This window comes from Gossypium arboreum, chromosome 13, assembly GCF_025698485.1.
Source record: "Gossypium arboreum isolate Shixiya-1 chromosome 13, ASM2569848v2, whole genome shotgun sequence".
In the NCBI taxonomy this organism is placed as follows: Eukaryota; Viridiplantae; Streptophyta; class Magnoliopsida; order Malvales; family Malvaceae; genus Gossypium; species Gossypium arboreum.
The window spans coordinates 71,408,926-71,420,321 of NC_069082.1; the positions used below are offsets into that span (position 1 = coordinate 71,408,926).

The following is an 11,396-nucleotide window of genomic DNA, read 5'->3' on the forward strand; positions in this document are numbered from 1 at the left end:
CTTCGTGTTCGACTCCGGTGACGGACTCGGGTACGGGGTGTTACAATTTTATTGGTATCAGAGTTACGGTTTAGTCGATTCTAGGACTACCGTAATGCGTTTGGGTCTAGCTATACATGCCATTTTATGTGATTATTTGATAGTGTGGTGATTTCTGACAATTGCAAATGTGTTTATTTATAGTAATGGATCCCGATCCCGACCGAGCGGTAGCTGATGATCTTGAGAGTGTAGCGCCTGCTCCCGCACAAGGGACAGCACCGGCGGACTCTCAACCTAATTGTTAGTAATCCAAATGATGAAGCTAGACAAGCTTTCTATAGCGTGATGAATGATTGGTTCAACCAATACATTCGAACTAATACGGCTGTTCCACAACCTCCATTCCCAACAAACACAACCCTCGCACCTACAATGCCTCCCAAGAGCCCGACCAAATAAGGTCAAATAAGCCCCAGTTGATGAATCCGAAAACATGGGGCTACTGAATTTAAAGCTACGGATAGCGACGATGCCGAGCAAGCTGAATTTTGGTTGGACAACACTATCCGGTACTCGATGAGCTATCTTGTACACCGATGAATGCCTAAAGTGTACTATCTCCTTGCTACGCGATTACGCCTACTATTGGTGGAGTACTCGACTTACATTGTGCCCGAGAGCAAGTAACTTGGGAGTTTTTCCAAACTAAGTTTGGAAAAAGTATATTAGTCAGAGATTTGTTGATCAAAAACGGAAGGAATTTCTTGAGCTTAAGCAAGGTTCTATGTCGATTCTCGATTCGAGCGAAAATTTGTTAGACTTAGTAGATACGCTCGGGAATGTGTTTCGTCCGAGGCTATCATGTGTAAACGCTTCGAGGATGGGCTGAATGAAGATATAAAAATGTTCGTTGGCATTCTTGAAATACGAGAGTTCGTAGTACTTGTCGAGCGAGCTTGTAAAGTCGAAGAGCTTAGAAAAAAAAACAAAAAGTTGATGTGGAAGCCGGGAGTTTAAGTAAAAGATCCTCGGAAAGTCTCTTCAACAGCATCGAAGAAATTTCGAGATGATGTGGGCGGTCTAGAGGCACTTCGGCCTTTTAGACGAGATTGTGATTGACCCCCTGTGGGTACACGAGGCACTTCGGTCACCAGTGTTGGGAATGAACGTCGAGACAGAATGGAGTGTCAGCATTGTGGTAAATGGCATTCGGGGAGCTGTAGGTTCCATGACCGCTCTTGCTATAAGTGTGGATCAGCTTACCACTTTATCAAGGATTGCCCGAGGTTGCCTGAACAAAATGTAAGTCAGAGTGGGAAACCAGGTGCTACTATTGCTCGGGGTAGACCGTTTAGAAACACGGGCAATGCTAGTGGCAGTCAGAGAGGATCTAGAGATGCTACAACCAGATCTGAGGCTCGTGCGCCTGCTAGAGCTTATGCTATACGTGCCCGCGAGGATGCTTCTTCGCCTGATGTTATTACCGATACTTTTACTCTCTTTGATACTAATGTAATTGCTTTGATTGACCCCGGTTCTACTCATTCTTATATATGTGAAACCTTAGCATCCAGTAAGACTTTACCTATTGAGTCTACTGAGTTCGTAATTCGGGTGTCAAATCCCTTGGGTCATTACGTGCTTGTCGACAAAGTGTGTAAGAAATGTCCCTTAGTAATTCGAGGTTCCTGTTTTTCGGTGGACTTGATGCTTCTACCGTTTGATGAATTTGATGTTATTCTTGGTTTGGATTGGTTGACCGTGCATGATGCGATTGTGAATTGCAAAAGCAAGACTATTGATTTGAGGTGCGCCAATAACGAGATGATCCGAGTTGAGTCTACGGACTTAAAGGGGTTGCCAGCTGTAATATCATCAATGTTGGCCCAGAAATATGTAAGAAAGGGGTGCGAAGCATACCTTGCGTATGTACTTGATGATAAGGAGTTAGAAATAAAACCCGAATCTGTGTCGGTGGTTTGTGAATACCCAGATGTTTTTCCCGAAGAATTACCGGGTTTGCCACCTATTCGAGAGATAGAGTTTGGTATTGAGCTTGTACCTGGGACTACGCCAATTTCGATAGCTCCGTATCGTATGGCACCAACCGAGTTAAAAGAGTTGAAAGCTCAGTTGCAAGAATTGACGGATAGAGGTTTCGCTCGACCAAGTTTCTCACCTTGGGGTGCACCAGTATTGTTTGTGAAAAAGAAGGACGGAACCATGAGGTTGTGCATTGACTATCGTCAGCTGAATAAAGTGACGATAAAGAATAAATATCCGTTACCGCGTATTGATGATTTGTTTGATCAACTAAAGGGAGCCTCAGTGTTTTCAAAGATAGATTTGAGATCGGGTTATTATCGATTCTTGGATTCGAGATTCGGATGTACCCAAAGCGCTTTGAGCGAGGTACGGTCACTACGAGTTCTTAGTAATGCCGTTCGAGCTCACTAATGCCCTGCGGTATTTATGGATTTGATGAATCGGATCTTGAGACGATATTTGGACCGGTTCGTAGTTGTGTTCATTGATGACATCTTGGTCTATTCAAGAGATGAGACCGAACATCTTGAACACACGAGATTAGTGTTGCAAATTTTACGGGAATAGCGGTTATATGCTAAGTTCACAAGTGTGAGTTCGGTTAGAGAGGTTAGCTTCTTGGGTCATGTGGTATCTGCATCGGTATTCGAGTCGACCGAGCAAAATTTCAGCCATACTTAGCTGGAAGCTTCAGAAATATTACTGAGGTTCGGAGCTTTTTGGGACTTGCCGGTTACTACCGACGGTTTGTAAAAGGTTTCTCGATGATAGCCACACCAATGACGAAGCTACTTCAAAAAGATGTTAAGTTCGAATGGACGGAAAAATGTCAGAAAAGTTTTGATCAACTGAAAACTTATTTGTGGAAGCTCAATTTTAGTGCGGCCGAATCGGGCAAAGAGTTTGTCATCTATAGTGGCGCCTCCTACTTGGGTTAGGTTGCGTATTGATGCAAGAAGGTCGAGTTGTGGCCTATCGTCGAGACAATTAAAGCCACATGAGAAAAATTATCCGACTCATGATCTCGAATTAGCGCCATCGTATTTGCTTTGAAAATATGGCGACATTATTTATTTGGCGAGAAGTGCCATGTGTATTCGGATCACAAAAGTCTCAAATATTTGATGACTCAAAGAGACTTAAATCTGCGACAAAGACGTTGGCTCAAGCTGTTAAAGGATTATGAGCTTGTCATTGACTATCTGTTAAAGGATTATGAGCTTGTCATTGACTATCACCCGGGAAAGGCTAATGTGGTTGCGGATGCCTTAAGTCGTAAATCCTTGTTTGCTACTGAGCGATGAATGTACACTTATGCATTCTACCCGACAATGTGTTAGTAGCTGAATTAAAAGCCAAACCATTATTGATTCATCAAATTCGTGAGGCTTAGAAAGTCGATGATGAATTGATTGCAAAACGGGCTGAATGTGCTCCGAATGTGGAATCAGAGTTTCAAGTTGATGATGATGATTGTTTGAGGTTCAGAAGTCGTTTGTGTGTTCCAAGGAATTCGGAACTCATTTCGATGATTCTGAATGAAGCCCATTGTAGCCGAATGTCAATTCACCCGGGGAGTACGAAGATGTACAACGATTTGAAACGTTGATTTTGGTGGCATGGTATGAAACGAGACATCTCCGACTTTGTTTGAGATGTTTAATATGTCAACAAGTGAAAGCGGAACATCAAGTACCTTGAGATTACTTGACCGATCACGATACCCGAGTGGAAATGGGATCGAGTCACAATGGACTTTGTGTCCGGACCGCCATTGTCGACAAGTAAGAAGGATGCGATTTGGGTTGTTGTTGATAGACCGACTAAGTCGGCTCACTTTATCCGTGCGTCTGGATTTTTCATTGGATAAACTAGCTGAATTATACGTTTCTCAGTTGTGAGATTACACGGGTACCAATTTACATTGTGTTGGATAGAGATCCGAGATTCACCTCGCGATTTTGGAAGAAATTGCAAGAAGCTTTAGGTACCAAGCTGCATTTTAGCACCGCTTTTCATCCACAAACCGATGGTCAATCTGAGCGGGTAATTCAGATACTTGAGGATATGTTGAGATGTTGCGTCCTTGAGTTTAATGGTTTATGGGAACGATATTTACCTTTGATTGAATTCGCTTACAACAATAGTTTTCAGTCAAGTATTAAGATGGCACCTTACGAGGCTTTGTACGGTCGAAAATGCCGTACGCCATTGTTTTGGACCGAACTCGGTGAAAGTACAATTTTGAGTGGACTTGATTAAAGATTTGAATAGAAAGTAAAAGTAATCCGTGAAAGTCTAAAGATAGCCGCAGATCGTCGAAATCGTCTGCGGATTTGAAACGAAAAGACATTGAATATCAGGTGGGAGATAAAGTGTTGCTTAAAGTTTCACCTTGGAGAAAGATACTCCGATTTGGCCATAAGGGCAAACTGAGTCCGAGATTCATCGGGCCATATGAGATATCCGAACGAGTCGGTCCAGTTGCGTATCGTTTGATTTTGCCCCCTGAACTTGAAAAGATTCATGACGTCTTTCATGTTTCGATGCTTCGACGCTATAGATCTGATCCATCGCACATAATTAGTCCATCAGAGGTCGAAATTCAAGCCGATATGAGTTATGAAGAAGAACCGATTCGTATCCTAGCTCGTGAAGTGAAAGAGTTGCGAAACAAGAGGGTTCCGCTAGTGAAAGTGTTATGGCTCAAACACGGGATAGAAGAAGCTACTTGGGAACCCGAGAACTCTATGAAAGAGTGATACCCAAACCTATTTACGGTAAGATTTTGGGGACGAAAATTTCTTAAGTGGGGAGAGTTGTGTGACCTTAAAACGACCCTAGTCGGAATGTGGTTTGGGACCACAAAACCGAGGCATAAAAATAATTTAATATTCATTTTGATGCCTATAATATGTGTTAATTCGTGTGTGACATTTTTGATGTTTTGATTTAGGGTTATAAATGTGAATTTCACTAAAAAGGACCTAGTAGTAAACTTTGAAAGTAGGATAGGGAAATGTGTGATGACTAATTGAATCATGCATGCAAAACAATGGTTTTGCATGTCAAATACCCCTTCTTTTTATAAGTGGTGGTCGGCCATGACAAGGGAGGATGGGCAAAACATGTCATAGACATGTTGTGTTTGTGCATTATGGGAGGAAACAATAAACTAAGGTTAGGAATAAAGAAATGGGAAAAAAAAGAAGAGAGAAGGTGTGATCCCCCCCCCCCAATTGCCGTGAGTTGAGGGAAAGAAAACAAAAAAAAAGTGTTCATCATTTTTTTTACTTCTCTTGGCCGAAAATTTTAAGGAAGAAGGAGGGAGTTTTTGCTTCATGCTTGGTTTGGAAGAGGATTAGGAGGAGGTTTGGCCATACTTGTATCTAGATTAAGGTATGTTTGAGGTTGTGCCATGAGATTCATGCATGTTTCTAGTTGCTAGCTTGAGCTCTAATTAGCCCATGGTTCAAATCTTTACTATGTCATGGGGATGATATTCGGCCAAGGTGGATTTTGTGTTAATGCCATTGCATGCTAAATATGAAGCTTGTTAATGAATATGTGATGGTGGGTTGATGACTCTTGGATTTTCTTTTTAGCATTTTTGAGTGAGACATTAAGTTCTTTGTTTAACCATGACCAAAATTGAAATGGTATGGTGTTGTGATGTATTCGGCCATGGTATATCCATAAGTATGATTTATGCTTATTGCATGGTAGGTAGGATTTGTGTTTTTGGATATGTTTATATTTGGTTATAATCAACTTGAGATTCGGCCCTTGCACCTATATGTATATATGTTTGCACATGATGTATTGGTATGACATATATACTATCTCAAGGTATATATTTACTTATGATGATGTTTCGGTTATGAAGTAAATGATAGATGCATATTGAGCTACAATATGTAATGCATTAGTTAGTAAAATGTATGCCATTATGTGTGGTATTAAATATGTAATTGGCCTCAACATCAACATGCATATTCGGCCACATGAGATGGATTGGTGTGCATGCATTCGGTTAGAGGCAAGCATATTGATGCCTTTATCTTGGTTAGGACAATCGGCTAAAAAGGGAGTGTGGGTTAATATCTTGAGTTGATGCATGATTTCACATGTATGTGACTTTAATTTCTAATGTATAAATGTGGGCTAAGTGCCTTGTGTTCCTCTTTTCGATGCTCAAATGATTAAATCGATTTATTTATTTAATTAAGCTCAAGAGCAAAGGGGATCTAAATCCGATAAAGGGAAGGAAAAAGTGGTCGAATAGCCATCGAAATCGTTCGACAACATCCGAGGTAAGTTCTTGAGTAATAGAGCTTAAATTATGATTTGATTAGATCATGTTTTAAGCAAATCGAAATCATGCTCTTTGTGTGTGGATATTGAGCCGATATTTGCAAGTGTGATAAGTGTCTTGTGTTTGAGTTTTGCTAATGAAAATGAAATACTGAATGTGTCATGATTTAGTGTTAAATGTGCATGGTTATTGAATGATGTCCGGGCTAAGTCCCGAAGGCTTTGTGCTAAGTGACCATATCCGGACTAAGATCCGAAGGCATTTGTGCGAGTTCCCAAATCCGGGTTAAGTCCCAAAGGCATTTGTGCGAGCTATTATAACCGGGCTATGTCCCGAAGGCTTTTGAGCGAGTCGCTATATCCGGATAAAATTCGAAGGTACGTGATTCGGGAATGAGCAACCTTGCTGTAAAAATTTCAGTTAATACGCGTGAAAAATTCCAGCAATGAGGTATGTTTCGTATGTGCTTTGAATTAGTTGAGCCCTTACAAATAAGTATTCGCTCAGTTGATAAACGAGCTACCGGCCTTTGGCTAAGTTGATCTTTTGTGTATGAACATAAGGGTTGGTAATGTGAAGTAAGTATGATATTGAAAATGTGTGCATATGAAATTATCCGTTTAGCTATATGAATGCTATGCTTTTGTTGTGCTGGAATCCCTTGCTCAAAACTTACTAAGCATAAATTGCTTACTCCGTTTCTTTGTTCTCTGTTTTATAGATTTTGGCTCGTCAGCTATCGGACTCGGGATTTTTGGAAGTCGAAGTCTCCCACACTATCAAAGCCCCCTTTTGGTACAAATTTTGGTTGAACTTTGAAATGGCATGTATAGGACTACTCTTTCGTTTGTTGGTCATAGACCCTTTGATTTTGTATAAATTTGGATAGCCATGCGAAAATGGCTTATATACACTTTGGCATGGTATCATAATCATTTTGTATGTTGTTCATTAAGAGATGTGGAAATGTTTGGAATCGATTAGCCCTTGGAATGGTTAACCGTGATCATCTTTTGTGCCATGTATGCTAAAAGGGCTAGTTGAATCAAGGAAATTATGAAGTAGGTAAAATCTACCTTAAAGACAGAGGTTGACAGCTGCAGTGATGTGGATGTGAAAAATCACTAAAAATAGTAGGAATGGAATTAAATAGTGAATAAATTGTGTAAATGAACCTTGATGAATCTATTTTCATAGGAAAGTAATGAAACGATCATATGAACAGTATGTTAAAGAGATATTGAAGTTTTCGCGAGACAGGGCCAGAACGGCTTCTGGATTCCCTGTTCCGACTTTGGAAATTCATTGTAAATTAACCAGAGATAATTAGGAGTCATGCCATATATGTATAGATTCCTCTTTGAGTCTAGTTTCTATAGAAACAAACGGCATCAGTATTGAATCCCTGTACAGGGAGATATCCAAGTTGTAATGCGCAAAGGTCAGTGTAGTCGATCCCTGTAATATGGGAGATTTTAACTAATAAACTGTACTAATTGGCCTGACCAAAAAGTCTAGAAAAAAATTTGTAGATGCATATATGAGTCTAGTTTCAGGGAAAAATCACAAAACTGATTTTCGAGTTGCGGAACTCAAGATATGATTTTTAAGGTGACAGTGACACAGTTAGCCAGCTGGCTGGAAATTTCTAAATCGACTGTGATAATAAATATATTTATGTCTGTTAGCACTTCGTGTTCGACTCCGGTGACGGACTCGGGTACGGGGTGTTACACCTCATTTACTGATGCTGCCACTTTATTGGCAAAAAACATATAGACTGTTGGCCTTGAAATCAGTAGGAGTATTGCCTCCGAAGTGCTAATTCAACAAAAGTAAAAAATTACAATTCAAGAAAGTGCTCTAAAATTATATCCAACCTTATGTGAAGTAAAAGGTTTAATGAGGATGAGCGCTATCGTGCATTGAGTAAAATTCTAGACCATCTAACGCAAATGCTCATTTTTTTTTAGTTTACCTTCTACTATGTGACTGGAATGGGTTAGAAAATTTCTTACTGACCATTGAAAATCATGGTTGTGTTGATGATATTTTAGTAACTTTTTATATTTGTAATATTTGGATGATATAATGACATAATAGAATGTCATTACAGTGTTGTAACTTTTTTATGTAAAATTTAACATATGGATTATGACATATAAGAAAATGAAATCATGTAACTTTTTGTTAATATATGAATATTATGTTTGGATGTGAAATATAATTAAAACTATTTATTACTTCTAATATTTTGTTTTTATTGTAGAATAATTAAATTATTTGTTTCACTAATAATATTTTAGCACATTAAATATGTCTGCAGTTTAAAAATAATAAAGAAGGTTATATACTATTTTATAATATTATATGATTTTTTAATTCATGTAATGATAATTATATTAAGAATGTTATTAAATCATACATTATTTTATTAAATTGTATTTAATAATAATTATGTTAAAATATAATTAAATTATTTATTATTATTTTAATAAAATATATTTAACAATAATTTTATTAAAATTTAATAACAATAACACTAATTATCTACTTAAAATTTTAGTTAAAGGTATTTCGATCATTTAAGCATTTTTTCTTATATTATTACAAGATCTATTCTATTCAACCAAACACAATAATGTTATTATAACTCTATTCAATTACAGTCCTATTCCATTAGAGTGAATCAAAAGTACCCTAATTCCCTTAGCTATCACCACCTCCACAACACTAAGATAAACCACTTTTTTACCCTAAGTGCCGCTCACCACCTCCATGGCTCCACCAGTGACCTCTAGCGTTGCTGCCTGTCTGTCCGTCTACTCGTCCCGCTCTAGCCCATCAACGTTGCTTTTTCTGTCCTACTTCTTGCTTCTTCCTGTCATTGCTTCCTGCTTCTTCTTGCTTCCTTTGTCACCACTGATGCTTCCTTTGTCACCTTATCTGCTCTAGCCTTCAGTCATCGCCGTCATCGTCCCACTAGTTTGCTCGGTATATATGTCGTCCCACAGTTCATATATTTTGTTATTTTATTTTTCTTACTGCCGATTTTGGGGTATTTTAGGTACAAACCTTAAATCTTTATACATGTATCTAGATTCTAGAATTCTGTTTTTTTATATATACTTTTATACATTGTTTGTATATATTGTACATATCTTTCTCAAGCCCTGTCCGGTTTCCCAATTGTCTGTTCGAGCCGGGTTGATCGAGTCGGACGGTGGGAAGTTCGTGGACCTCCACGTGGCGAAGCCAGAGCGGAGGTTGAAGAAGCGAGAAGCGGCTCTGTTGCCCAGGGTGAAGCTGAGCAGGATCGACTTGCAATGGGTCCATGTTTTGAGTGAGGGCTGGGTAAGCCCCCTCACCGGGTTCATGAGAGAATTCGAGCTCCTCCAAACTCTTCATTTTAACTCGCTCTGACTCAGCAATGATTCTTTCGTCAACATTTCGATGCCGATTGTGTTGGCGATTGATGATTCTCAAAAGAAGAGGATTGCTAAGTCCAACAGAGTCACGCTCGTTGACTCGGATGATAACCCCGTAGCGATCCTCAACAAATAAGTCAATGAAGTCCTAATATAGAAATAATGTAATGGTAACTGTGCTTTTCTTCAACTTTCTTCACATTTTTCTTTGTTGTTTAATTGGATATATATATACACTTTTTTTCATAGTTTCATGTGATTATTTTTGGGGTTTTTTTTTAAAAAATTTTGTGGTTGGAATTTTCAATATAGTAAAGATTTTTGAAATTGATTCTTTTAATGTTTAGCTTAAAGTTCTTAAATTTTTTACTTTTTTTATTATGATTTTTTCAAATTTGATATATTGCTCATTTGCTATGATTTCATGTTTTATATAGAAATTATAGATCCCTTTGATTTGATTTTATATGAACCAGTATTCTAGATTTAGAAAGCTCCCCTGCCTTTTGATGATATTTAATAAAATTGGGGATGGGGGAATACGAGTGAAGAAGAGGCGGCTCAGCGCTGGCCTCCAACCGTTTGTAACCCTCATGATACGATCCTCGACGAATGCGGCATTTTCCTTGGTCCATGATCCCAGTGAAAGTTGTTCGATTAAAGCTTGTCTGAATGTAGGTCATCAGCGTAATGTTTTTGGTTGTTTGATTGTAGGACACAAACGAGACTATCGTGTATCATAGGTGTCTGGTTGGATTCGATAACTATGCGGCCTTATTGTTTGTTTCCTTAATGTATTTAGTGTATTTAATATATTTAAAATTTATTTTATGTAATAAAATATTTTTTAAAATAAAAAAATGAGTCAGGTAGACTAAGTTCGAATTTAACATATATAATTCAAATCAAATTTGAACAAAGAATTAAATCTCTTTTTTAGCCGGATCCAAACTTACTAATTGGGCTTAAAATTTTAGTCGGACTTGATTTATGGAGAGCTCTAATTGTATCCTATAATTTATTATATTTGCTTGCAAGTACAAGCTAAAGAAATCTTAAATTAATTTGGAAAAGCCAAAATAAACATAAGAGATATGTTGAAATACTGCTTTAATTTGAAAAAACCTAAATACACAAAGGCTATGTTGATATAAGCCTTTACAAAACGGAGGAGATTTTAGTGTCCGTTTGTTTGTCAGTAAAATGTTTTCCAGAAAATGATTTCTAGAAAATGATTTACTTTTCTAGAAATGATTTACTTTTCTGGTGTTTTGATGAATTTGTGTAAAATATTTTCTGTTGTTTGGCAGATTTCCTGAAAATATTTTCCGAAAAGTTGTTTTTACAGATATTTATATTTTAAATTATTTTTTAATAAATTTATACTTTAAATTGTTTTATATATATTGCAATGATTTATTTATAAATTAAAAATAATTCAAATTAAATATATAATAATACTCAATTTTAAGCTAGAATATTAACCGTCATAAATTGAAAACAACCAAATTCAAATAAATTATTTGTAATTGTGTTATAAAAAATAAAAACAAGGATTGAATAATTATAAATTAGCATCCAATTAATACTAGAAATTAATAATATTATCCAAATACATAATTAGT

At 37.5% G+C, this 11,396-nt stretch overlaps 1 long non-coding RNA gene across 1 annotated transcript; it reads left to right on the top strand.

The window, feature by feature from the left end:
• Window positions 1-8,976: 8,976 nt before the first annotated feature.
• LOC128286762 (uncharacterized) lies at window positions 8,977-10,635 on the top strand. Its single transcript, XR_008277459.1, has 2 exons — window positions 8,977-9,337; window positions 9,515-10,635. It is a non-coding gene; the product is annotated as an uncharacterized LOC128286762 (long non-coding RNA).
• Window positions 10,636-11,396: the final 761 nt, after the last annotated feature.